Here is a 24,256-nt window from a genome sequence, read left to right on the forward strand (position 1 = left end):
ACAAATTTGAGCTTCTTTTCAAGAGTCTTAACAACTTAAAGATAAGACAGCACTCAACTAAAGTTGTCATGCAACAAATGAGCAACAACAATAGTATTTCTTAAGTTCAAAAAAATGGTACACTTCCCACACAACCTATGATCAATCCTAAGAATATCAATGCCATTGAATTGAGAAGTAGTAGAAGACATAAGGAAGTGTCTCAGCCTAATGAGAGGAATTTTGGTTCTAAGGCTTTTGATGCATCTTTAATTCTTGATAAGGATTCTCATAATGGTCACTATAGTGTATAAGTGCCTATTCTTGATAAAACAATTCAAGACCTTAAAAGGTTGATCTAAACTAAGAGTGAAGTCAAGAAACCAAAACTGGATAGCATTATGAAATTATTGATGAAAGGGGTTCTAACGAGACTTTGAAGGTGCAAGAAGCTCCAAAAGAGAAAGAAATACTTGGGAGAACGGAGAGACCAAGAGAATATAAAATTAAGGATCTGATTCTTAAAGACATGCCTTTCCCTCATGCTTTGATAAGATTTATGAAGAATAAGCAAAAGGATGATAGCAAGACGTCATTGAGATGTTGAAGAAGATTAAGTTGAATATACCTTTACTAGACATGATCAAGAGCATGCCTAAATATGCCAAATTCTTGAAGGAGTTGTGCATAAATAAGAAGGGATTCAAGCCATTAGCTACTGTGAAAATGAGTCCTAGTATAAGTACAATTTTTAAGCCAAAACTTCCTGTCAAGTGTAAAGATCTTAGAGTTTGCACTATTCCTTACCAAATTAGGAATGTGATTGCTCCAGAGGTTCTCACAGATCTTAGGGCAGCGATAAATGTTATGCCTACTCACATTGACTCTTCTCTTACCATGGGAGGCCTTCAAGATTGTAGAGTCATACTTCAATTGGTAGATAGGAGCATTAGAAGACTAAAGGGATTCTTGGAGGATATTTTAATGAAGGTGAAGGAGTTAGTATTTTTAATTGACTTTTATGTCCTTGAAATGCAAGAAGGAGTTCAAGGGACATTGATTCTTGGGAGATCATTCATGATGACATCTAGCACTATTCTCAACATGAAAGAAGGTAAACTCTATGGAATTTCTTGATAATAAGATTAATTTTGATATTTTTAAAAGTATAAAAAATTATTATGTTGATTATAACTTGCATTGTGTGAGCATTGTTGAAGAGTCTATTAAGTATGCTAGTGATGAGTTTTCATTGTCATTATCCTCTTACATGTTCATTCTTCAGATTTTTCTATTGCTGAAAATTGTTCTACATTATTATTTATGACTTGTGCTTGCATTGATAATGTTATGTGTACTAATTGTATGGATATGGTTTCTATGCTTGCTAGCCTTAAAGAGGATGATATTCTAGACTTTCATAAGTATATTACCATTGATTCCATTACTGTTTCTATTGGTGACACAAAGCAAGACATGTAAAATTCTACTAAAGAGCATGTTTCATATCATCTTGCTTCTTTGTGTGATTTACTTACCTTAGATGAATTTGATAATCTGAGCCTTGATTTTGGCCATTCACATGCATCTTCTTTTGAGGTAAATGATGGCTTTGAAGTTGTGAAACAAGGTGGCTCTAGCTTACTTAAATGCATTGATGATCTTTCTTGTAATACTCTTAGAACCTTGAATGAGTTTGGCTTTTATGTTTGTGAATATTTAGACCATGTTTCTTGTTATTTTGAACCTAATCCCTCTCCACTATTGGAGAGGAGTTTGTTAAGTATTGTAATGGGGGAAAAAGAGGCTTAAATCATGGCTTTACCCATGCAAAATGGAGCCCAATTTGAGAAGCATTCCAATGACAAGCAAGTTAGAAATTCTTTGAGTTGTATGGCTAAGGAGACTAATAAGGAGGATTGAGACTTGGCTAAGTAAATTCAAGTGAAGAAGATCCCTCCTAGCATCTTGAAGCCTCCACAACTAGACCTTAAGCCATTGCCTTCATACTTGAAATATGCTTACTTAAGAGATGGTGATAAACTTCCTATTATTATCTCTTCTAAACTTTTTTGCATTGAAGAGTCTTTATTGCTTGATGTGGTTAGAAAGAACATTAGGGCAATTGGTTGGACACTAGGAGACATTTTAGGGATTAGTCTACATACATGCACTCATATCATGCTAGATGAGAATGCTAAGGCCATTAGATAGCCATAAAGGAGGTTGAATCGTCTTATACTTGATGCGGTGAAGAAGGAAATCACTAAATTTTTAAGTGCAAGTATCATTTATCCAATTAGTGATAGTAAGTGGGTTTCCCTAATTCAAGTAGTGCCTAAAAAGAGTGAGATAATGGTTGTTAAAAATGAAAATAATGAGTTAATTCCTACAAAGGTCCAAAATAGTTGGCGTGTGTGCATTGATTATAGAAGGTTGAATAATGCCACTAAGAAAGACTACTTTCTCCTTCCTTTTATTAATCAAATGTTAGAGAGGTTGGGAAGGAAATCACATTGTTTCTTTTTGGATAGTTGTAATAGTTATTTTCAAATTTGTACTGACTTTCTTGATTAATATAAAACCACTTTTACTTGTCTATTTGGCACTTTTTGCTTATAGAAGGATGCCCTTCAAGTTGTATAATTTCCTAGGTACTTTTCAAAGATGCATGTTTGATATTTTTAGTAATTTCATTAAGAATTGTATGGAAGTTTTCATGGATAATTTCACTATACATGAAGAGTCTTATTCTTTTTGCTTGAGAAATTTGGATAAAGTGCTTGCTAGATGTGTTGAAAAGAATTTGGTCTTGAATTTTGAGAAATGTCATTTTATGGTTGAGCAAGAGATTATCCTTGGCCACTTAGTCTTTAGTGGAGGCATTGAGGTCAATAAAGCAAAGATTAAAGTTATCTCATCTTTGCCTTATCCATCCAATGTCAAGGACTTAAGATCTTTTTTGGGTCACGTTTGTTTTTATAAAAGATTCATAAAGGATTTTTCAAAGATTGCACATCCCTTGTCTCAACTCCTTCAAAAAGACATGAAATTTGAATTCAATGATGCTTGTAAGTGTGCTTTTGATGCCTTGAAAGCTAAGCTTATGACACCTCCTATTTTAAAGAGCTCGAATTGGCTTGTCCCTTTTGAGATTTCTTGTGGTGCTTTTAATTATGCTGTGGGAGCTATGTTAGGACAAAAGGAGAATAGAGTTTCATATATCATTGCTTAACTTGAAAAGGCACAATGTGACTACACAGCCATTGAGAAAGAGTTGTATGCTTTAGTTTTTGCTCTTAATAAGTTTAGACTATACTTGCTTCACTCTGAAGTTATTTGTTTCACTAACCATGCAGCTTTAAAATACCTCTTGAAGAAGAAAGATACCAAGCCAATATTGCTTAGTTGGATGCTTTTACTTCAAGAATTCAAATTGGAGATTGTTGATAGAAGTAGAGCCACTAACAATGTAGCCGATCACTTAAGTAAGCTTCCATTTGATACTATCATAGTAAACTCTTCCCTTGAGTCTCCTTGTGATGAGTTTTGAGATGAGTCTCTTTATGCTATTTCTTGTGATAGTTCTACTTAGTAATCTAATTTGGTTAATTTGATTGTGTATAATGTGTATCCAAGTAGAATGAATAGGCATGCTAAAGAGAATTGGTCAGGAAGAGTAGATATTACATTTTGGATTCACTATTTTGTGGAGAATGTGTAGTAATAATGTAATTAGAAGGTGTGTTCCCAATGTTGAACTTGAGGATGTTTTGAAAATGTGCCAAACTTATACTTGTGAGGGACACTTTGGTGATAGAAGAACCAGTCAAAAGATTCTTGATTGTGGTTTATATTGGCTCTCACTTTTCAAAGATGCTTATGAATTTTACAAGTCTTGTCATGAACGCCAATTGTTTAGAAGTTTAGGAAAGAGACATGAAATGCCACAAATGCTTATTATATTTTGTGAAATATTTAATGTGTGGGGGTATAGATTTCATGGTTCCTTTTCCTAATTCTAATGGATTTGAGTATATCTTACTTTGTGTTGATTTTGTATCAAGGTGGGTTGAGGCTATTCCCCACTAGAACTAATGATGTCAAAGTTGTGGCAAAGTTTCTTTTGTCTCATGTGTTTTACAGGTTTGGTATCCCAAGAGCCATTATAAGTGACCAAGGCACCCATTTTTGTAACAAGACAATTTCTTCTTTGTTTACGAATTTTGGTGTCCTACATAAGATTTCAACGTCATACCATCCTCAAACAAATAAGTTAGTTGAATGCTCCAACAAAGAATCAAATCTATTCTTCAAAAGATTGTCAAGCCAAACAAGAAGGATTGGAGCACAAGGTTGGAAGAAGCATGGTGGGCTTATAGGATAGCATATATGACACCAATTGGCATGTCACCCTTTTGGTTGGTGTATGGGAAGCAATGCCACTTACCGGTAGAGATAGAACACAAAGCATATTGGGCAATCAAGGCTTGTTCTTTTGATAAGGAAGGAGTGATTGCTACAAGGAAACTTCAAATTCAAGAGTTAGAAGAGATGCGATTAAAGGCTTATGAGAGTTCTAAGCTTTACAAAGAAAGAACAAAGCTTCTCTATGACAAGTCCATCGTAAGGAAGCACTTCCAACTTGGAGACAAGGTGCTGAAATTCAAAATATGACTAGAAGTGATGGCTGGGAAACTTCTAGAGCTAGTAATTTGGGTAAGCCGAGCTTATTCGAATTGGGCTTGAAGCATGCTACCTCTTCCAGAAAATGTGGTAAAGCACTTCAAGATTATATTGCAACTAACTTCTGAAATAAGATCAAGGAAAATATCATTCAAGAATCACCGGAAGAAATTTATATCAGTCAATAATCACTTGTTATTAAAATTTAAATGGATACTTATTAATTTAGGTTAATTTTTTATCAACAAGTATCTATTTAAATTTTAACAATAATTTATTTTAAATTAACAACAATCTATTTAAGTTTTTTTATTTAAATTCTGATAATAATTAATTTTTAATTGATATAATTTTTTTAAATAGTCATTCATTGTTATTATTTCTTAGATCAACTAGGCCAGAATGGGCGCCATAGTCACGTGGTTGCCATAATTGCTCTGAATAAAGCAAAGTGATTTGTCTCTGGTCTAGTGGTCTTGCAACGTCCCTACCATATTTCTGCTTTTTTGGTTTTGTATATATGTAAATTATTATTGCGATGACGATGCACTATGGCTCACCATACCGTTGCTGCATTTGCTGCCAAGAGAATTTTCGCAATGGGAAAGCACATTCACAAGGGGCTAAAAGTGGATCCTGTGAACATTATCTATGGAGCTTTTTAAATTAAAAGTACATGTTGTTGAGCATTTAATGAGGGAAATAAATGTGTGTTTATATATTTTAAATGAAAAATCAATTGTTTGACTCTTATAATTTTAACTCTATTATAATTTAATCTTTAAACTTTGACTCGGTTGTAACTTAATTCTTAAACTTTGACTTTTACAATTTAATCTTTATATTTTTAATCATTTAAATATTAGTCCTTGAATCTTAAAAAATAAGATTAATAAAGATTAAAATCATGTTAAAGTTTATTACTAATATTTTAAATTACTAAACTTTTTTAATATTTATAAATATTAAAAGTTTAAAATATTTTAAATCTTTATAACTTTATTCTTTAAAATATATGGGCCAATATTGAAAATATATGGATTGAGTTATAAGAGGTAAAGTTTAGAGACGAAATTATAATTGAGTTAAAACTATAAGGATTGAGTAATAATGAGTTAAAATTTAAGAATTAAATTATAATTAGATCAAAACTATGAGAAACAAATGATTAATTTTTCCTATTTTAAACAATACTACCCCTTCCCTCATGTGGTCTTTTCTTGCCTTTCTTTCATTCAAACTCCTCTATCTCTCTTCTCCTTTATTCTCTGTAGCTGTGCTATCTGCCTGTCTTCTCCATTGTCCAGTGATAGATCAGACTTCACTCCTCCTTCACATGTACTTCTTACATCTGTCTGTTCTTCTTTTATTGGCCTCACTTCACATTTAGATTTTTTTTTGAATGCATGGCCGCGGAAAACCTTGTGAGAAAAAAATTATCCTATCATATCAAAATACATGATATTACTACACTTAGAAGGTGGTTCATGAAAAATTATTAGCTTGAAATTATCGTTGGGAGCTTGGCAAGCAAGGAAATCAGCATATCTGTTAGCTTCTCTTGGCACATGATCAAAAGTAGCTGCCTAGTTTCTCATAGTGAATTCCCTAATCTTGTTGATATAATTGGAATAAGGATGATTCCTAAAGAAGTTGTGTTAAATCAAAGATAAAGCTTCGAGAGAGTCCGAATAGAAGCTTAATGCCTTTCAAGATGCCTAGTAGTTCAGCAGCCGTGCTTGGATGGTAATCGAGATATTTGAAAAATCCCTTAATTCAATTATTATAGGCATCACAAATTAAACCTCCACATGCCGCAGCTCCATTAATGTTAATAGATCCATCAATATCTAGTCTTGTCCAACCTATTTCTGGTGGCAGCCCTTCTGCTTCATGTCTTGAAATCTCCTTGAATAAGTGACTGCTCTTGTAATGAAGGCTAATATCATTGGTTAGTTGCTGTTTGCTAGTGAAAGTGATATCTCTGCATGGTGGAACTTCTTCCGAATGGAGGTCCTTGCATCTTGCCTTCCAAATATTCTAGCATACCAATGCGAAAAGTTCTTGCCAAGGAGAACTTCTTGAGTTTGAATGACCAGCAGCATTCTTTGCATTCCAAGTTATCCATTCCTACACAGGAAGCGAAAAGAAGATATTAAAATTAGAAGGCTTAACTAGTTTCATCCAAACTTCTCGAGCTTCCTTGCAATCCCACAAGATGTTAATTGAGGAGTCTAGCACATTGCATCCGTAAGGGCAAAGCTTCGGACAAGGGTTATTCCCATCAGTGAAGGCATAGTTGATTTGAAGTCGGTTCCAAGTAGCTTTTCAAAGGAAGTATCTGATTTTCTTATAGGTTGGCCATTTCCAAATTCTAGACCAAATTTCAGGATTAGGAAGGTGGCACTGGCTTTCCAAAGCTTTATAGGCAGATTTAATGGTGAAGTTACCATCATTAGAAGGCCTCCAATAAATAGTATCTTCATCACCATCTTCACATTTAGATTTGAGTCTAACATAAACTAAATTGTTAAACTAATTAAGTCTAAGTGAGAACTTCTTGTTTCATTAATGCTATAACACTCTCAAATTTTAAACCATTTAAAACGATGACTGCCATGGTTAAAAAAAACAGAGAAACCAATAAAAATAGTTATCATGATATAAAAACTATCTTTAAGTTTGATTAATGAGAAGTAACACGGTAGAAAAGATTAATATACAATATAAAAAGCTATCATGATTAAAAGGGTAAAAAAAGTCCAACAAACTAATGTCCAGATCTCAAATTAATTTTTGAGAAAACAAATGCCTTACAAGCTAGTCCAATATGTTATCTATGCAGGGCTAAGGATATTTGTTCTTAATTGTGACTTTATTCAATTGTCAATAATCAATGTTCATGTGCATACTCCCATCTTTCTTCTCCAAGAATAGAATGCAAGGAACTTCTGAAATAAGATCAACAAAAATCAGAATGAGCGACATTATTGTCACATGGTTCCCATATTATTCGCCTACTTAAAGCAAAGGTATTAGGCTCTGGCGACCCTTCCATATTTCTGCTTTTTCCGTTCTGTATATACATGTAAAATATTATATATGGGCACCACTATTAATAAAATAAAGTTTACGTTTCTGTACAGATTTTCTAGTCCATTAGCATACGTCATGCGGCACTAGTAAAAGAGTGTTATTGGCTAAAGTTCTTTAATCAATGTTCTTGAAGTGGATGATTGATTCGATGATATGTGCTTTTGACTGTTGAATCGATCATATTAAAGTTATTTTTTTATTTTTAAACATTAAAAATATTATATACTACTTCTCTCATTTAAAAATCAAAGATATTTTTGAGTTTTTAAAGTATAATTAACAAAATTTTTTAAAAGTATTAAAAAAGATAATACAATTTTTAGCCCCTCAATTTTAATTTACTATGATCATTTATTTGATCCTTCAAATTTGATTTTTATCAATTTGATCACTTAAATCTGTCTCAATTATAAATTTGGTCTTTATTATTCAAAGAAAAAGGTAACATTGTTAAAATTTCATTAACATGAATAATCAATTATTGATAGCAATTATATAGATTAATGAAAAAAGTATAATATTTAGGTAGAAAAAAATAGTTTAAAGAAAACAAAAGAATAAAACGCAGCATAAAAAGACTATATTGATTTAAAAAAAATTAAAGAATATGTTTGATTGAAAGTTTTTGAAGAAGAGGGAAGGGGAGGCGAGGGGAGTTGATCCCCTTTTTTTGTTTGGTTAATACTTCATGAAGGGAGAGAAGGGGAGCACCTTATTTGGTTAAAAAATTAAAGGTTGCTCTCCTCCGCTCCCCTCCTCTCCCAGCCCTCTCCTTTAATTTGGGATTTTTTGGAGGAGAGAAGAGAAAGGAAATTATAATTAAATTATTTATTTATTATTTTAAAATTGTAAACTATGTTTGATATTAAAAAAATTATGCATTATCTTTTTCCCTCTCTCTTCTAGTTAAAGAAATTTCATCACTTTACAAAAATTAATATATAATTTTTATTATCTAAAATTTTAATATTTTTTCATTAGATACATTGACAAAATATAATATTAATTTATTACTTCTTCAAAAAATGTTATTAATATAATTTCATATCTTTAAAACAATAAAGTTACTAAAATATGATATAGATAATTTTAATAACAAATCAAAGCAAAAAAAATCAACTTAAGATTAATAAAAATAAAATTATCAACTTATTATTGGTTTCCTCCCCTCTCTTCCTAAACCAAATAAAGATTCATCAAAATTTCATCAAAATCTCTCCTCCTTCCCCCTCCCCTCACCTCTTCTCCGCCTCATTAAAATCCCTCTCATCTCCTTCCTTTGAATTAAACACACCCTAAATTAATTTTAAGGCTAATTTATTTCTATTTAATTATATATTCATGAGATGTTATTATCATATTTTATACATTAATTAATTTGTGTGTTAATTTTTATTTTAAAATGTAAAGAACTAACATGATAATTAAGCAATCAGAAAGGATCAAATCGATAAAAATTAAATTTAAAGAACTAAATTAATAACTAAGGCAAACTTGAAAAGACTAAAAATTTGATTATCCTGTATTATAAATTAAGAACTAGTCACTCATCTTCTATGTGAGACACAATATTAAACTAGGATAAAAATGAAAAAAATGTATTTTTTTTGGATAATATTAACTAATTTAATGAAGGGTGTAAATCAATTATAAGTACCTCCTAATTTTAAAAAAATTGAGTATAAAACTGCTGATGATAAATTTCATAATTTGATAACATCAATCAATAATTATAAATTGAGATCAAATAAATAATAATATTCTTTTTAAGTAATATAATTATCTGCCATAACATTACTTACACAATACAATAAGAAGAAGAAGCTCTTAGTGGAGTTGGCTATAAGGATTGCATGATGTTATTAGCTCTATCATCAACCAAACCTTTAAAAATATTATTAATCAAGAGGTTTCATTTAATAACTTTCATGAGTATTTTCTTTAGACTTCTTCCACCCCTCTTTACAAGATTCAAGACTATTTGTTCTACTTTCCTTATCATTGCCTCCCATGCCCTCCTCTATATATGTCTAAACTACCTCAAATAATTTTCTACGATCTTCATTTCAATAAATGCCACACCCACTTTTTCTTGTATATGCTCATTTTAAATTTTATTTTTTCTTCATGCATACTTTTACATTCATATTAACGTTCTCATCTCTACTACTCATGTTTTGTGCTCTTATTTTCCCTTTAAAGTCAAATATTTACTACCATATAACATAGATGATCTTATAATAGTTCATTAAAACCTCCTTGTAGGCTTATTAGGTACCTTCCAATCATAAATAACTCATGTATCCTTTTTCCGTTTAAATCATCTAGCTTGTATTCTATGTGCAACATTCTGACTAATTTTATTATCATTTTGAATAAATTGCTTCCGAATATCTAAACTTGCCACATGTGGTATGATCTAATCTCTCAATCTCACTTTCAAATTACTATTAATTGACCTTTTATAAAAAATGCAACCCATATATTTTATCTTACTTCTGCTTTGGTGAAAACCCTTCAGTTCTAAGGTCATCCTCCACTACTCAATTTTGGAGTTAACCTCTTCTCTTGATTTCATATATCATCAACAATAATATACAATTGGGTGGTATATGAATTTTGCACTTCTAAAATATTAAAAAAATCATACAAAAAAATAATGTTATTTTGCACTAAGAATAATTTCATCAAAACGAAAAAAAAAAGTCATCATGCTAGTCGAATTGTGGCGTGGATGAGTTTTTTTTTTTTTAATTATTATCATTACCGACATTCAAGATAACCTGTTTTATAGAGATTCCAAGCTGATGTAGGCTTAAGATTTCTTTCAAACATTCTAGATATCAATGCTTTGTGTGTGTGAATTTGGACTCAGTGAGTGGCCTAAGTATACTAACTCAATAAGTATTTCACATGATAAGATAGTATTCATTTCATATAACTGAATGACTATAAAAATTTTTTGTCATATAATAGTAAAAAAAGTAACAAATATCAAATTTTTGGAGGGGATGTCGTACATAAGAAGTGTTATGATTGCAAGCATTATTTTGAATTTTTAAAAAAAATATATCTTAATAATTTTCAAGTATTGATGAAATTAAACAGCTACAATTCACACATTCATTGAGTGGATGTAGTTAAGCTATTCACCAAATTCAAATTTCTGAGGTGTATGCATACAGAGAGAAAATCGCACGTCGTGGAGGGGGGCATTTTTGAAACAATTTGGTTTAAATTTATTTCAAAGTGAGCCCAATTCAAAGAACAGCACCATAAGACACGCTTTCCTCGCCAAATTAAACAAACGATATCAAGTACGTATGTTATATAGTGCTGTACCGCAATAATGCCACTGAACTTTGCAAGCGTCATGCAGTGATGAACGTAATCTATCAAGCATAAAAGCTTGAGCTCGGTTCAAATTACCACACAGATCTTTCCAAGCCATCAAGAAGCTTTTTCCTTTCATGCCAATAATGGCTCTCCATTACCAATTTGGCTTACTTTCAAATAATAATCTCTTCGAGAGAAAAATGTCTCCATCAAAGCCATTCACAAGCTCTTGTGTTCCTTGTAATACCATCCGATGCGTAGCTACGACCTTCGTTGTTTCTGAACAAAACAATGCTGCTTGTCGGTGTGTGAACTCGTTTCAACCTTCATTTTGGGATTATGATTATATCCAATCACTAAGAAGTGATTTTGTGGTATATTTTACTATACATCACACTATCTTAATTAGTTCATCATGATCTCATTTCAAAATTTCTTAGCCTTCTTTTTTTGTGGGTGGTGTTATGGGATTTCATTGATACTACCCAAGGAAAGGTGTACCCATGGACTCGTGCTTATAAAATAGATGCTTTCATTGAGAGTCTACTAGCAAAAGGCCGAGTGAAGTACCATAAAGTGAAGCCATTGATGACATCGGCTCTTAAAGGGAGTGACATTGTCATAAGTCCCACATTGTAGAGCCTCACAAGAGAAGTAAGATTTATAAGTGTAAGGGGTTCTTCCAATTAGCTAGTTTTTAGGGATGAGTTCTTCCTTTGAATTTGTACTCATAATATAGGTTTTATCATCTTTTGACTATTAATTAAGATAATAATGAGCTAATGGAAGATTAATTGTCACGGGAAGAATCATATACAAAAGAAAGAGATAGATTGAAGGAAGAAGCAAGAGTGCCACAGCTCTTGCTTTCAGGCTCTTCAGAAAACATGGCTATAATGTGTCATCAGTAGGTATTTATTTGATCATCAAATTCTTAAGTTGAAGTAAAACATTGTTAGGTGATGCATAATTCAGAATTTACATGCATAGTAAATGGTTATTTTAATTAACCGTGAAATATCTATTTAATATTATGGAGTGTTTGGATTAACGAAAATTTGAATTTGGATTAAATTCTTTATTTGAATACACAATAATTTATGACCTTAGATTTGATTCAAATTGAAATTAATTGAATTTTTATTATAATTTCTTTATAATTTTATATCCTCTCAACATCATAATCATTTAAAATTTCATTTACTTTAAACCTCTCAATCTTTTTATATTTTTATTCTTAATCTCTTAATGATTCTCATATCTTTTCTCATCTCTCACTCTTGTCTCTCATCAATATATTACAAAATAGAGGTACATTCACCATTTTTAATTTTTTATTTTTGTTTCGAATCTTAATTAATCTATCTTATTCATTAATTTGAAAATTATTAAATTACCAAAAAATATTTTAAATATAGGAATTTTAAATATAGGATTTGAATCACGATATTTTAAATTAAAAATTATGATATAAATATATCAGCCTAAAACGCTACCTTAAAGAATTTAAAATTCTTGAACACATATTGGACGATTTTTAAGATAACTATTTAATATATATCTGTACGGTTGCTATTTTAACTGTCCAATATGCTTTTCTGCCTCTACTTATTGGATAGTTGTACATATAACCATTCAATAAGAAGTGTCATATATAAGTAATTTTGTAATATATATTCTAATTAAAAAACTAAGCATTGATCATAATTTTTGTATTCTTATTTCAGATATATTTAATGGATTTCTAGATTCTGAGAATCATTTTGATTCTAGCCTTTCTGTTGATTACAAGGGTTTGCTATCTTTGTATGAAGCTTCATTTTTGTCAATGGATGGTGAAATAATATTAGATGAAGCAAGATATTTAAGCAAAACTTTTCTCAAAGAATTTGTGAGCAAAAAGACATAAAAATGATGAGATATCTTTCTTAGTCAATCATCCTTTGGAGCTTTCACTTTATTTAGAGCCAAGAATTCGGGCGGGTCGGGCTTATTCGGGCTCGGCCCGAATAGGCCCGGCCCGAATAAGCCCGAATCTGAATAGGCCCGACTCCTCGAAAAGCCTGATTAGCCAAGCCCGGCCTGAATTCCTTCGGGTTTCGGGCGGCCCGAATACCTAAATTTAATTTTTAAAATTATTTTTAATTATTTTTTTACTTTGAAATTAATTATTTTATTTTATAAAAAATATAAAATATATTTTTTTAATACTTAAATGATGTCTAGGACTCAAATATATGGTATTTTAGTATAACATGATCTAAAACTTAAAGAATTAATTAATATTTATTATATTATATATATTTTTTAAAAATATAATTTTTTTATTCGGGTATTCGGGCCAAGCCCGAACATTAGGCTTGGCCCAAATTTTTTCGGGCCTATTTGGCCCGACTCGAATAGGCCCGAACATAAAAAAAATATTTTTTTTTCTAAGCCCGACCCTAAAATTTTTCTGCCAATTCGGGCTAGCCCTTCAGGCTTGGCTTGAATTACCGGCTCTAACTTTATTGGAGGACTTCAAGATTGGAAGCTCGGTGGTTCATTGATGTTTACGAAAGAACACAGAATGTAAGCCCTGCTTTGCTTCAGCTTGCAAAATTATATTTCAATATGGTACAAGTCCAACACCAAGAAGATTTGAAACGTACATCAAGGTAAATACATACATACATACATATCATTGTAAAATACTACTGTTTTTTCTAAAAATAATAATACTTTCTCGTCCTTCCATATTTTTTTTCTGAAAAATATAGTTCTTTGATTTTTGAGTTAATGGAAAATTGACTCTTAAATTATATATTAAAAAGCATCCGAAACTCTAAGTACTTGTTTTTAGTGCAATTTTTCTCTTTAAATTTTCAAAATGATATAATATTGTCTTTGTCATCAATAAATATTAATTTTAACCGTTAGTTGTTAAACAAAAAATTACAGAAAATTAAACAATCACGAAATTTTTTTCATCCTATTTTGTAATTTATTAGGTACTTGTTTGTAATTTTGATTCTTTTTCTATAATTTTTGGTTCATTACTATAATTTTTTATGGCTAAAACTAACATTTGTTAATGATAAGGTGATATTGTATCATTTTAAAAATTTAAGAAATAACATTATATTAAGAATGAATTCAAAGTTCTAGATATTTTTAAATCTATAGTTTAAGAGTAAAATTGTCTTTTAACATTTTTTTTTCAATTTAAACATAAAAGGCCTTTCAAACAAACTTTCAAAAAAGTAAATAAGTTTGCCGTGATGAGTCCTTCAAATAGAAAATTAGCATACAGTTAACCACTAATTCAATTTTTTTGGCCTTTTGATTATAAAGATGGTGGAAAAGTATTGGGCTCGGAGAAAATCTGAGGTTTGCAATAAGGGATCGAATGGTAGAGACCTTCTTTTGGACAGGGGGACTAGCTTTTGAACTCCAATGTGGACATTTCAGAAGATTGATGACAAAACTCAATGCATTAATAATTGCAATTGATGACATTTATGATGCGTATGGCAAATTGGAAGAGCTGCAACTAATTACAGAAGTCGTTGAACGGTAGCTTTTTACGTTTATATTTATATTTATTATTATTATTTCATATACTTCCTATGTCTCTATTTTTTTTTTTTAATGATTCATTTAAATACATTCACGCATCCAAATGCAGCAATAGGGTTCAAACCCTAGACCTTTCACCCCATAGGAAGGCGGTGTTGTTGCTGAAGCAACTTGTCATTGGCCCTGTGCCTCTATTTATAAGTATTTTTTTGGGCAAAATTACATATTCTAATAAAATTTATTAAATACAATTTATAATTTTAATTTTTCTTTACTTCCTTCCTATCACAATATATGAGATCTTCTATAAGCCTTGTAAATATAAGAAATTGAATAATTTTAATAAGTATTTTTTCAATTATAATCTTACTTTATTTATTACTTATTTTGAGAACATGATGATTGAAATATCAATTGTCATTATCGAGGCACTTCTATAGGGTATTTAATGAGTATATAAATGAAGAGAAGTAATTATTTTAAAAAAATTAATATTTTAACTAACATTTTTTTAGAACTGTAGATTAATTATCAAAATCCTATATTATAGTTTAGAGAAAGTATAAATTTTCAAAAATATTCTTCATTAATAAAAGAGAGAGAGAGATAAGTATATTTAAGAAATGAAATAATGAAGGGAAATATTGTGATAATTATCATAAATAGAACCTTAATTTTTTTAAAAATATCTTATATTTTGGGATATCAAATGACATCCAAAAGTGTCTTATAAAATGGGATGGGAGTAGTACAATACTTCCTCTGGTCCTATTTATAATGCAAAAAAAAAATATTTTTTATCCTATTTATAAGTCACCTCATTAAATTTTCAACTCAATTTTTTCCTTGTGCCTTCTATCGAATGTTGGAGAGAGAAAATATATTATTAAAATATGTATATTTAATATGGGCAAAGGTAAGAACTTATTAAATTTATAACATGCTTTTAGTTTTAATAAAATATATTGAAAGTCACTTATAAACAGAAGAAGAGGTTAAACTTTTATGGCAAGTTACTTTTCTTTCCATTTAATTATCCTAATAATATGTGTTACCATTATTTGCTTTTTGATTGCATAGGTGGGATGTAAATGTTGGAATATTTATTTATGAATTAATATTAATTAATAAGCCCAACAAATTGATCTTTATAATTTTATGTGGACTGTGATAGGTAAACCACATAAGTGAGCCTAATAGGTAGAGGCCCAACCCACAACCTAGTAGTTGTCAATTATTCTCTATCTCTTAACTGAATAAGTCAGAGATAATAAAATATATAATTATTTAATAAGGCGATTACTGATTTGATCCATATAAGTCGATCAGTCGATAATTGCAAACACACGACTCATTTTCTACTACTCCATTATCTTTGCACTTTCTGAAAACTCTGGGAACATGTGGGTTGTACATCTGTCTACACTCGAGGTAATCAAAATTTCTCAAGTACTTATGGATTCCTCAAGTACGCATACATTCTTTACTTATTCGTATGAATTGAGATATACAAAATACAACACGTGGTATTAGAGCCTTGGTAGAGAATTTTAAATTTATATATCTCAATTCTTCTTATGTATATATTGATATATTGATATAGATTCATGCTCATGTTGATAAATTTATTTATGATCCATAACACTCAGGAAATGAGTATGAATATGAGTTTTGAATAGGAAAATTTTGGTTTTTTAAATCATATTATATCTATGTTAAAAAAAATCTCGGCATCATCTTCTTCCCTGTGTGCTTCGCCAAAGTTCTCTTTCATGGCGTCAAAACTGTTCAGAGTTGCTGTTTCATGTTGTTGTTCTGGATTCTTTAGCGTCACCATCTTCCTCGCTATCAAATCACCACAGGGAGTGGTTCACGGCGTCGTCCTCCTTCACGGTTGTCGAAAGCTGTCTGGTACGCGGCGGCGTCCTCCGTCTTCTCTAGATTGACACAGTGTCTCCCATGGCTTCTTGACTCATGGTAAGTGAAGACTCAGTAACGAGTCGAAATCGAATCCTAGGGATCCGGTTTCGTGGGTGCCTCGATTTATTAAAAAAAAGGGGAGGAGGCACGGTTCAGAAATTAGGTCCTAGGGATCTAGTTTCATTATGTTGGGCCCAAATGAAATCTAGGCTTGATTTCAAAAAAACAATTCTGTTAATTACGTTTTGGCCCCAGTTTAAATTACACCACTGGCCCATAATTTTTGAGATTTACATTGTGACCCCAAGATATTTCTGGAAATTATGGTTTAGTCCCTTAACTTTTAGAATTATGTTTTAGACCCAAATATCTTCTAGAATTACCTATTTATCCCTGGACACCTTTCAAAATTTTACTTAAGTCCTAAATTTGGTCCTAAATTTGTTCCTTAATTCCTAAAAGACTCCAAGGACTTTGAAATTATTTTGTTTTGTCCTAAGGTCATAAAATTTGTGACTTTGTGAATTATTGATGGTGCTTAGGATCTTATAACATTGATAATGGATATACCCATAGGTGTGACATTATTAATGTGATTTTGATGGTTGGTTTTGAGGATAGGCTAATAGCACTCCTTTAATGTGTTAGATATTTATTGTACCCTATAGGTATAGAAATGTTTAATGCATTATTTTGTATGAACTTTTGTATGAGCTAAATCTTTATGGTATTTGAGCCTTTTCGGTGCATGATTATAGTTGCATAATTAATAATCGCTTGTTAGAAAATTCTGTTTTATAATTACATTATGCACGCATAATTAATATTTCCTATTTTCTATTTTGCGATTTCAGTTTCTGCTTTTGCACAACTATCTTTTGTGAAGGCTCTCAATGGGACTAACTATGATGACTGGAAAGAGTCCCTAAATATGTATCTAACCATTTTTGAAAAAGATTTAGATCTGAGAGAGCCTAAGCCTGTGGATCTCTCTTTTGAGTCTAGTGCTTCTGAAATGGCTTTCCATAAATAATGGAGTGAGTCTAATCGGATTTATCTTACGATCATTAAGTACACAATTGAAAAGAAAATTAGGGACAACATTCCTAAAAAGGATACTACAGTAGAATATTTGAAAGCTGTTGGCAACAAATACAAGAAGCTTGACAAGACTCAAAAGAACTACTATTTGTCACTTCTTAACAATACTTGATATGACAGAGTTTTTAGTGCCAGGGAGCATATTCTGAAGCTTGTTCATTACTACAACAAGCTTAAGTCATATGGGATTGATTTGGGTGAAAGTACCTTAGTTTACTATGTTCTTTAATCACTGCCATTAGAATATGCATTCTTAAGGACTTCATACAACTCACAAAAAGCTGAATGGTCTGTTGACTAGATAATATCAATAGTCACTCAAGAAGAGAAAGCTATAAAGAAGAACTCCTCTCACTCAATAAACTATGTCTCTCATAGTTCTAGCAGCAAATCTAGAGGGTCATTTAAGAAAAAGGAAAAAAATCATGATACCCAAAGCCTAATAATCCAACCTTTAAGAAGGATGGTGATAAGAGTGAGAAGCCGAGGAAGAACCCCTTTAAGGAGTTATGCAATTATTGCAAGAAATCGGGTCACATTAAAGCTAATTGCTTCAAACTGAAGAACAAATAAGAAAGTAAAGGTACAATCCTTCAAACTACCCCTCTAGCTTTAGTTTGTTTTGAATTTAACACCATTGAAACTTTCTTTGACTCATGGTGGTTGGATTCTGATGCTACTGTACATGTTGTGAATTCTCTATAAGGGCTAAGAAACCAGAAGGTTCTAAGTGAGGCACAGAAGTTAGTCTTTGGCATAGCAGGGAGTAAGGCATTTGTAGAATGCATTGGAACTATTTCTTTATATTTAAATTCTGGTCATGTTTTACATTTGAACAATGTTGTTTATGTACCTTCTGTGAAGAGGAATTTAATTTCAACTTCTGCATTGTATATTTTGGCTATTCATTCTTTCAAGGAAATGGGAAAATTGATATTTGTTTTGATTCTGTTAATGTTAGTTATGCTTCCTTGATATATGGTTTATATCGATTGAATGATTGGTTTCTTGAACTTCCTAATCTCCATATCAATGCTGCTATTGGGCATAAATGCCAAAGGCCTAATGATAGTTCCTTTATGTTATGGCATTGTTGTTTTGATCATATCTCTAGAGAGAGATTGGAGCGCATGGGCCAAGTAAGGTGTCTTACAAGACCTTGATTTCTCAAATTTTGAGACTTGTGTTGATTGCATAAAGAGAAAATTCCTTGCTAGAGCTATAATCAAAGGGGCAAAGAGGTCTGAAAATAGCTTATACCTAATCCATACTAACATTTGTAGACCTATTACACCTTTGGCTATAGGTGATTTTAGATATTTCATCACCTTCATAGATGATTACTCTCGTCATGGATAGATTGAACTCTTGCGTTAAAAATTGCGAGTCTCTTAATGCATTCAAGACCTTTAAAGTAGCAGTTGAATTAAAATCTCGAAGTTGATTAAATGTGTGAGATTTGACAGAGGAGGAGAATTCTATAGGAGATATACTGAGACTGGCAAGAACCCTGGACCATTTACTTTATACCTTCAAGAGCATGGTCTTGAAGCCAGTATACTATGCCTGGCACCCTGCAACAGAATAGGGTTGCAGAAAGGCAAAATCGTACTCTCATGGATATGGTTAAAAGCATGATCAATCACTCCTTACTATCGAAATTCTTATGAGGTGATACACTTAAAACTACTATTTATATTTTGAATCAAGTTTCTAGCAAGTTAGTTTCAAAGACTCCATATGAGTTGTATTTTGGAAGGACTCCTGCACTGAAGCATATACGAGTTTGGGATTGTAAAGCATAGGTAAAACCTTACAATCCCTAATAGATGAAGCTTGATGCTAAAACTGTTGATGGTTTTTTTATTAACTATTATATCGGATCTCGTGGGTACAGATTCTATTGTCCAAATCACACTAATAGGATAATTAAATTTGATCGAGCTTATTTCTTTAAAGATGCCTTAGACAGTGGGAGCTCTGTGCTTAGGCATATTACTTTACATGACAAAAGTAGCATTTTGCCTATACCTATCTTGACAACCCCTCATGTTGACAGAAATAATGTCGTGGATCAAGATGAAGCTAAAGATGAACCACCCTTAGAGGGTGATGGGAATCTAGTTGTTGAACTAAGATGGTCCTAAAGGGTTTACAGGTATGCTATTTTAGATGATTATATGGTGTATTTGTAGGAATTTAATTCAGATGCTATTGATATTTTAGACCCAATATCTTACTAAGAGGCTATTTCTAGCTCACATTCTTCTGAATGGTTGAGGTTATGAGTGAAGAAATTACCTCTATGTACCGCAATCATGTATGGGAGCTTGTAAAGCTATTAAAGGGTTTCAAACCAGTAGGTTACAAGTGGGTCTTTAAAACAAAATAAGGATTTAGAGGTGAAATTGATAGATACAAAGCCAGATTTGTAGCTAAGGGCTACAACCAAAAAAAAGATATTGATTACATAGAGACCTTCTCTCTAGTATCCACCAAAGATGCTTTTAGAGTGGTAATGGCTTTAGTTATACAGTTTGATCTTAATCTTCACCAGATGAATGTCAAGACTGCATTCTTGAATGGCAATTTGTATGAAAAAGTCTACATGACATAACCTGATGTTTTGTTGAATTTAATAAAGAAAATCTAGTGTGCAGATTGAAGAGATCCATCTATGGGCTAAAACAGGCATCTAGATAGTGGTATCTGAAGTTTAATGAAGTTATCACCTCACTCAGTTTTGTTGAGAATGTCTCAGAACAATATATCTATCACAAGTTTGATGGGAACAATTTTTCCATTATTGTTCTCTATGTTGATGATATCTTATTAGCCAGCAATTCAACGAATTTCCTTAATGAGATAAAACACCTATTGTCTTGCCATTTTGACATGAAGGATATGGGTGAAGTCTCTTTTATTCTTGGGATATAGATTCATCGTGATAGATCTTATGGTATTCTTGGTTTATCACAGACCAATTATATTGAGCGGGTACTTAAGAGATTTAGAATGGATTCATGTTCTCCCTCACCTGTTCCTGTACAAAAAGGTGAGCTGTTGTCAGAGTTACAATGTCCCAAGGATGATAAAAAGAGGGCTGAAATGAGAAAGATACCAGATGCTTTTGCTATCAACAGCCTTATATATGTTCAATTATGTACTTGACCAGGTATAGCTTTTGCCATTGGAGTGTTAGATTGATACTTAAATGATTTAGGTTTGAATCATTGGAAGGCTGCTAAGAAAGTTATGAGGTATCTTCAAGGTACAAAGAATCATATATTGACTTATAGAAGGTCAAATTCTTTTGAGGTTGTTGGGTATTCTGATTATGACTTAAAGGGATTAGAAGATCTTAAGATTATTGGCTTTTCAGATTCAGATTTTACCTCTTGTTTGGATGATCGTAAATCCAGTATCGGCTACATTTTCATGTTGTCTGGAGGAGCTGTCTCTTAGAAAAGTGTGAAACAGACACTTACAGTAGTTTCATCTATGGAAGTCAAGTATATTGCTTGTTTTGAGACTATACGTCACGCTATATGGCTGAGGAAGTTGATACTTGGCATGCGCCTAGTTGAGTCAATATCACGTCCTCTAACTATTTACTGTGATAACAAATCTACAGTATACTATACTAACAACCACAAAAATTTTAGTCGTACAAAGTATTTTGATATCAAACTTATGTTTGTGAAAGAGAAAATTACTGAGTCTCAGACTCGTGTGGTACACATTCCTAGCACGCAGATGCTTGTGGATTCGCTGACCAAGGGCTTACTTGTAGAAGTTTTTCAAAATCATGTAACTTGTATGGGTATTGTGAAATCCTTTAATGCCTTGGTTTAGTAAGAGTTTGAGAACCTTTTGTATTGCAATTTCTCTTTAGGCTTTTGTTTTCTTCTATGAGTTATGTTTAGTTCAGTTAGACGCGTCTATATCATTTGTATCCCCATAAGATTCAATGATTCTGTTATGGTACGCTGTGTATGTCACTTATTTCCCTATAGGAATCAGTGATTTATGTTGTTATCTTACTGAGCTATGTTTGAAATAAAGTTTTTGTATTTTATTCAGATTATGAGACATTATATCACTTGTTTGTCCATAGGATCCAGTGATTTTGTGGAGTTTAATTTTCTAAATTTTGTCTGTGGCTTGTTTATACTACTTGCTTAATTAATGCAATCTAAGCGGGAGATTATTGGAATATTTATTTATGGATTAACATTAATTAATAAGCCCAACAGATTGATCTTTATGATTTTGTGTAGACCGTGATAGGTGGATCATACAAATGAGCCTAATAGGCAGAAGCCTAACCCACAACCCAGTAGCTGTCAGTTATTCCCTATCTCTTAACTGACTGAGTCAGAGATAATAAAATATATGATTATTTAATTATTTAATAAGGTGGTTATCGATCTGATTCATATAAGTTGATCAGTCGATAACTACAAACACACGACTCATTCTTTACTGCTCCATTATCTTTGCACTCTCTGAAGACTTTAGGGACCTATGGGTTGTGCATCTATCTACACTCGAGATAATTGAGATTTCTCAAGTGCTCATGGATTCTTCAGGTACGCATACATTCTTTACTTATTCATATGAATTGAGATATACAAAATACAAGAGTAAATGCCATGGATGTATTTCTAGATTACATGAAAATATGCTTCGTTGCTCTTTATAACTTTGTTCATGACGTGGCTTTTGACATGAAAATATGCTTCGTTGCTCTTTATAACTTTGTTCATGACGTGGCTTTTGACTTCCTTAAAGACAATGGGCAAAACATCATTCCACACCTTAAAAAAGCAGTATGCATTATTTATTCATGATTTCATATATATTCTATATCATAAAAATTAAAATTAATTAAATTGAGGGGCATTTGGTTTAACTGATCAAAGGATTTGAATCAACTTATTCGAAGATATTAAGTTTGAGTCTTGAAATATGCAATCGCATTAAATAAATATGTTAAAAGCACCATCGAGGTACCTATAGGGCTACTATTGGTAATAATGATCCCACACAATGGGAGTTGGGATTAATTTAGATGGGAAAAGGTAATACCCTAGATTTCTCATAATACCAAGCAATATAGAATTAAAAACATTAATTAAACCACATTGATTCTATATTTTCATGTTTTAATTAAATTTTGTGTGTTCAATTTGTTTTCAGTGGGCTGATCTTTGGAAATCATATTTGGTTGAAGCACAATGGTACTCTAATGACTATCAACCAACCCTACAAGAGTACTTGGAAAATGCATGTATTTCAATTAGCGTGCCTGTCATACTCATCCATGCTTATTTTCACTCCATGCTTCAAGAACAAAGGAGAACTTTGTTTCCTTAGAAGATTATTATGAAAGTATTCATTCTTCAGCAACCATTTTATGCCTTACTAATGATTTGGGAACATCTAAGGTACCGTATACAATGTCATCCTTTAACTAGTTATTTAAGTAGAGCTTAAAATAATAATTTCGCCTTTAAATTATAATCCCATGAATATCTAGAGCCCTCAACTTATTTTTGGTACATTTTTACCTCTAAATATTTAAGATCGTGTAATCTTCCTTCTACTATTAACTTTAACCATTAGTTGTTTAGAAAAATATAGAAAAATATTTCAAAAATTACATGAAAGAATCCATAAATTACAAATAAAGTACACCTATATATTATATACTATTTGTAATTTTTGGGTCCTTTTCTTTATTTGTAATATAATATATAATGTATAAGTAATCTTTATTTGTGATTTTGGGTTCTTTTATATGATTCTTTTGGTTTTTTCCTGTAATTTTTGAGTCAACTAATGGTCAAACTTGATGGAAAAGTGGAGATTGCCACAATTTTAAATATTTACAAGTGAACATGCACAAAAAATAAATTTAGGATCTCAAATGCTTTTCATCAACCTATAATTTAAAGGCCAAATTTTTATTTTACCCCTTATTAAATTCCATGAATAGCATGATTTATGGTATTAATTTGTCTTCATCTTTAAGTTTGTTGGCGTGAAAAGGAGACAAGAGATGTACCCAAATCAATTGAGTGTTATGTGAATGAAACTGGGGCTTTTGAGTCCAATGCGCGCAGGCACATAAATTTCTTGATATTTGAAAACTTGGAAGAAGATAAATAAAGAAGCTTTCAATTCTTCTTACTCAAAGAGTTTCATTCAAGTTGCTGAAAATCTTGCTAGAATGTCTCTCTACATGTATCAACATGGGGATGGGCATATTGATCAAGATCCTCAGACTATGAATCATATAATGCCATTACTTTTTCAACCTATCAAGGGAATTTAATTAAGCTTAAGAATTTGTATATGTGTTTGGAACAATACTGATACTTTGATATGTTATTAGAATTTGTGCCATGGAAGCAAAGAATGCATAGCTTAGCTAAGTGGCCATGCTAACTTAACCAGTAGTCGTGGATTTGAATTCTCAACACATAGCATCATTAAATAAGATTCAATCAAAGAGTTTTGCCACCCTTGTTCTTCTTCCCGGCTCGATTTGGATTAGTTGAAATTCGATGTCGCT

At 31.6% G+C, this 24,256-nt stretch overlaps 1 pseudogene; it reads left to right on the top strand.

Annotated features, from left to right (window-relative positions):
- The first annotated feature begins 618 nt into the window (after positions 1 to 618).
- Positions 619 to 24,016, top strand: LOC129317436 (terpene synthase 10-like; annotated as a pseudogene).
- The last annotated feature ends 240 nt before the right edge of the window (positions 24,017 to 24,256 follow it).

The sequence above is a fragment of the Prosopis cineraria genome, unplaced genomic scaffold (assembly GCF_029017545.1).
Source record: "Prosopis cineraria cultivar Desert tree isolate PC_DT_omini unplaced genomic scaffold, ASM2901754v1 PC8, whole genome shotgun sequence".
NCBI classification, from domain to species: Eukaryota; Viridiplantae; Streptophyta; class Magnoliopsida; order Fabales; family Fabaceae; genus Prosopis; species Prosopis cineraria.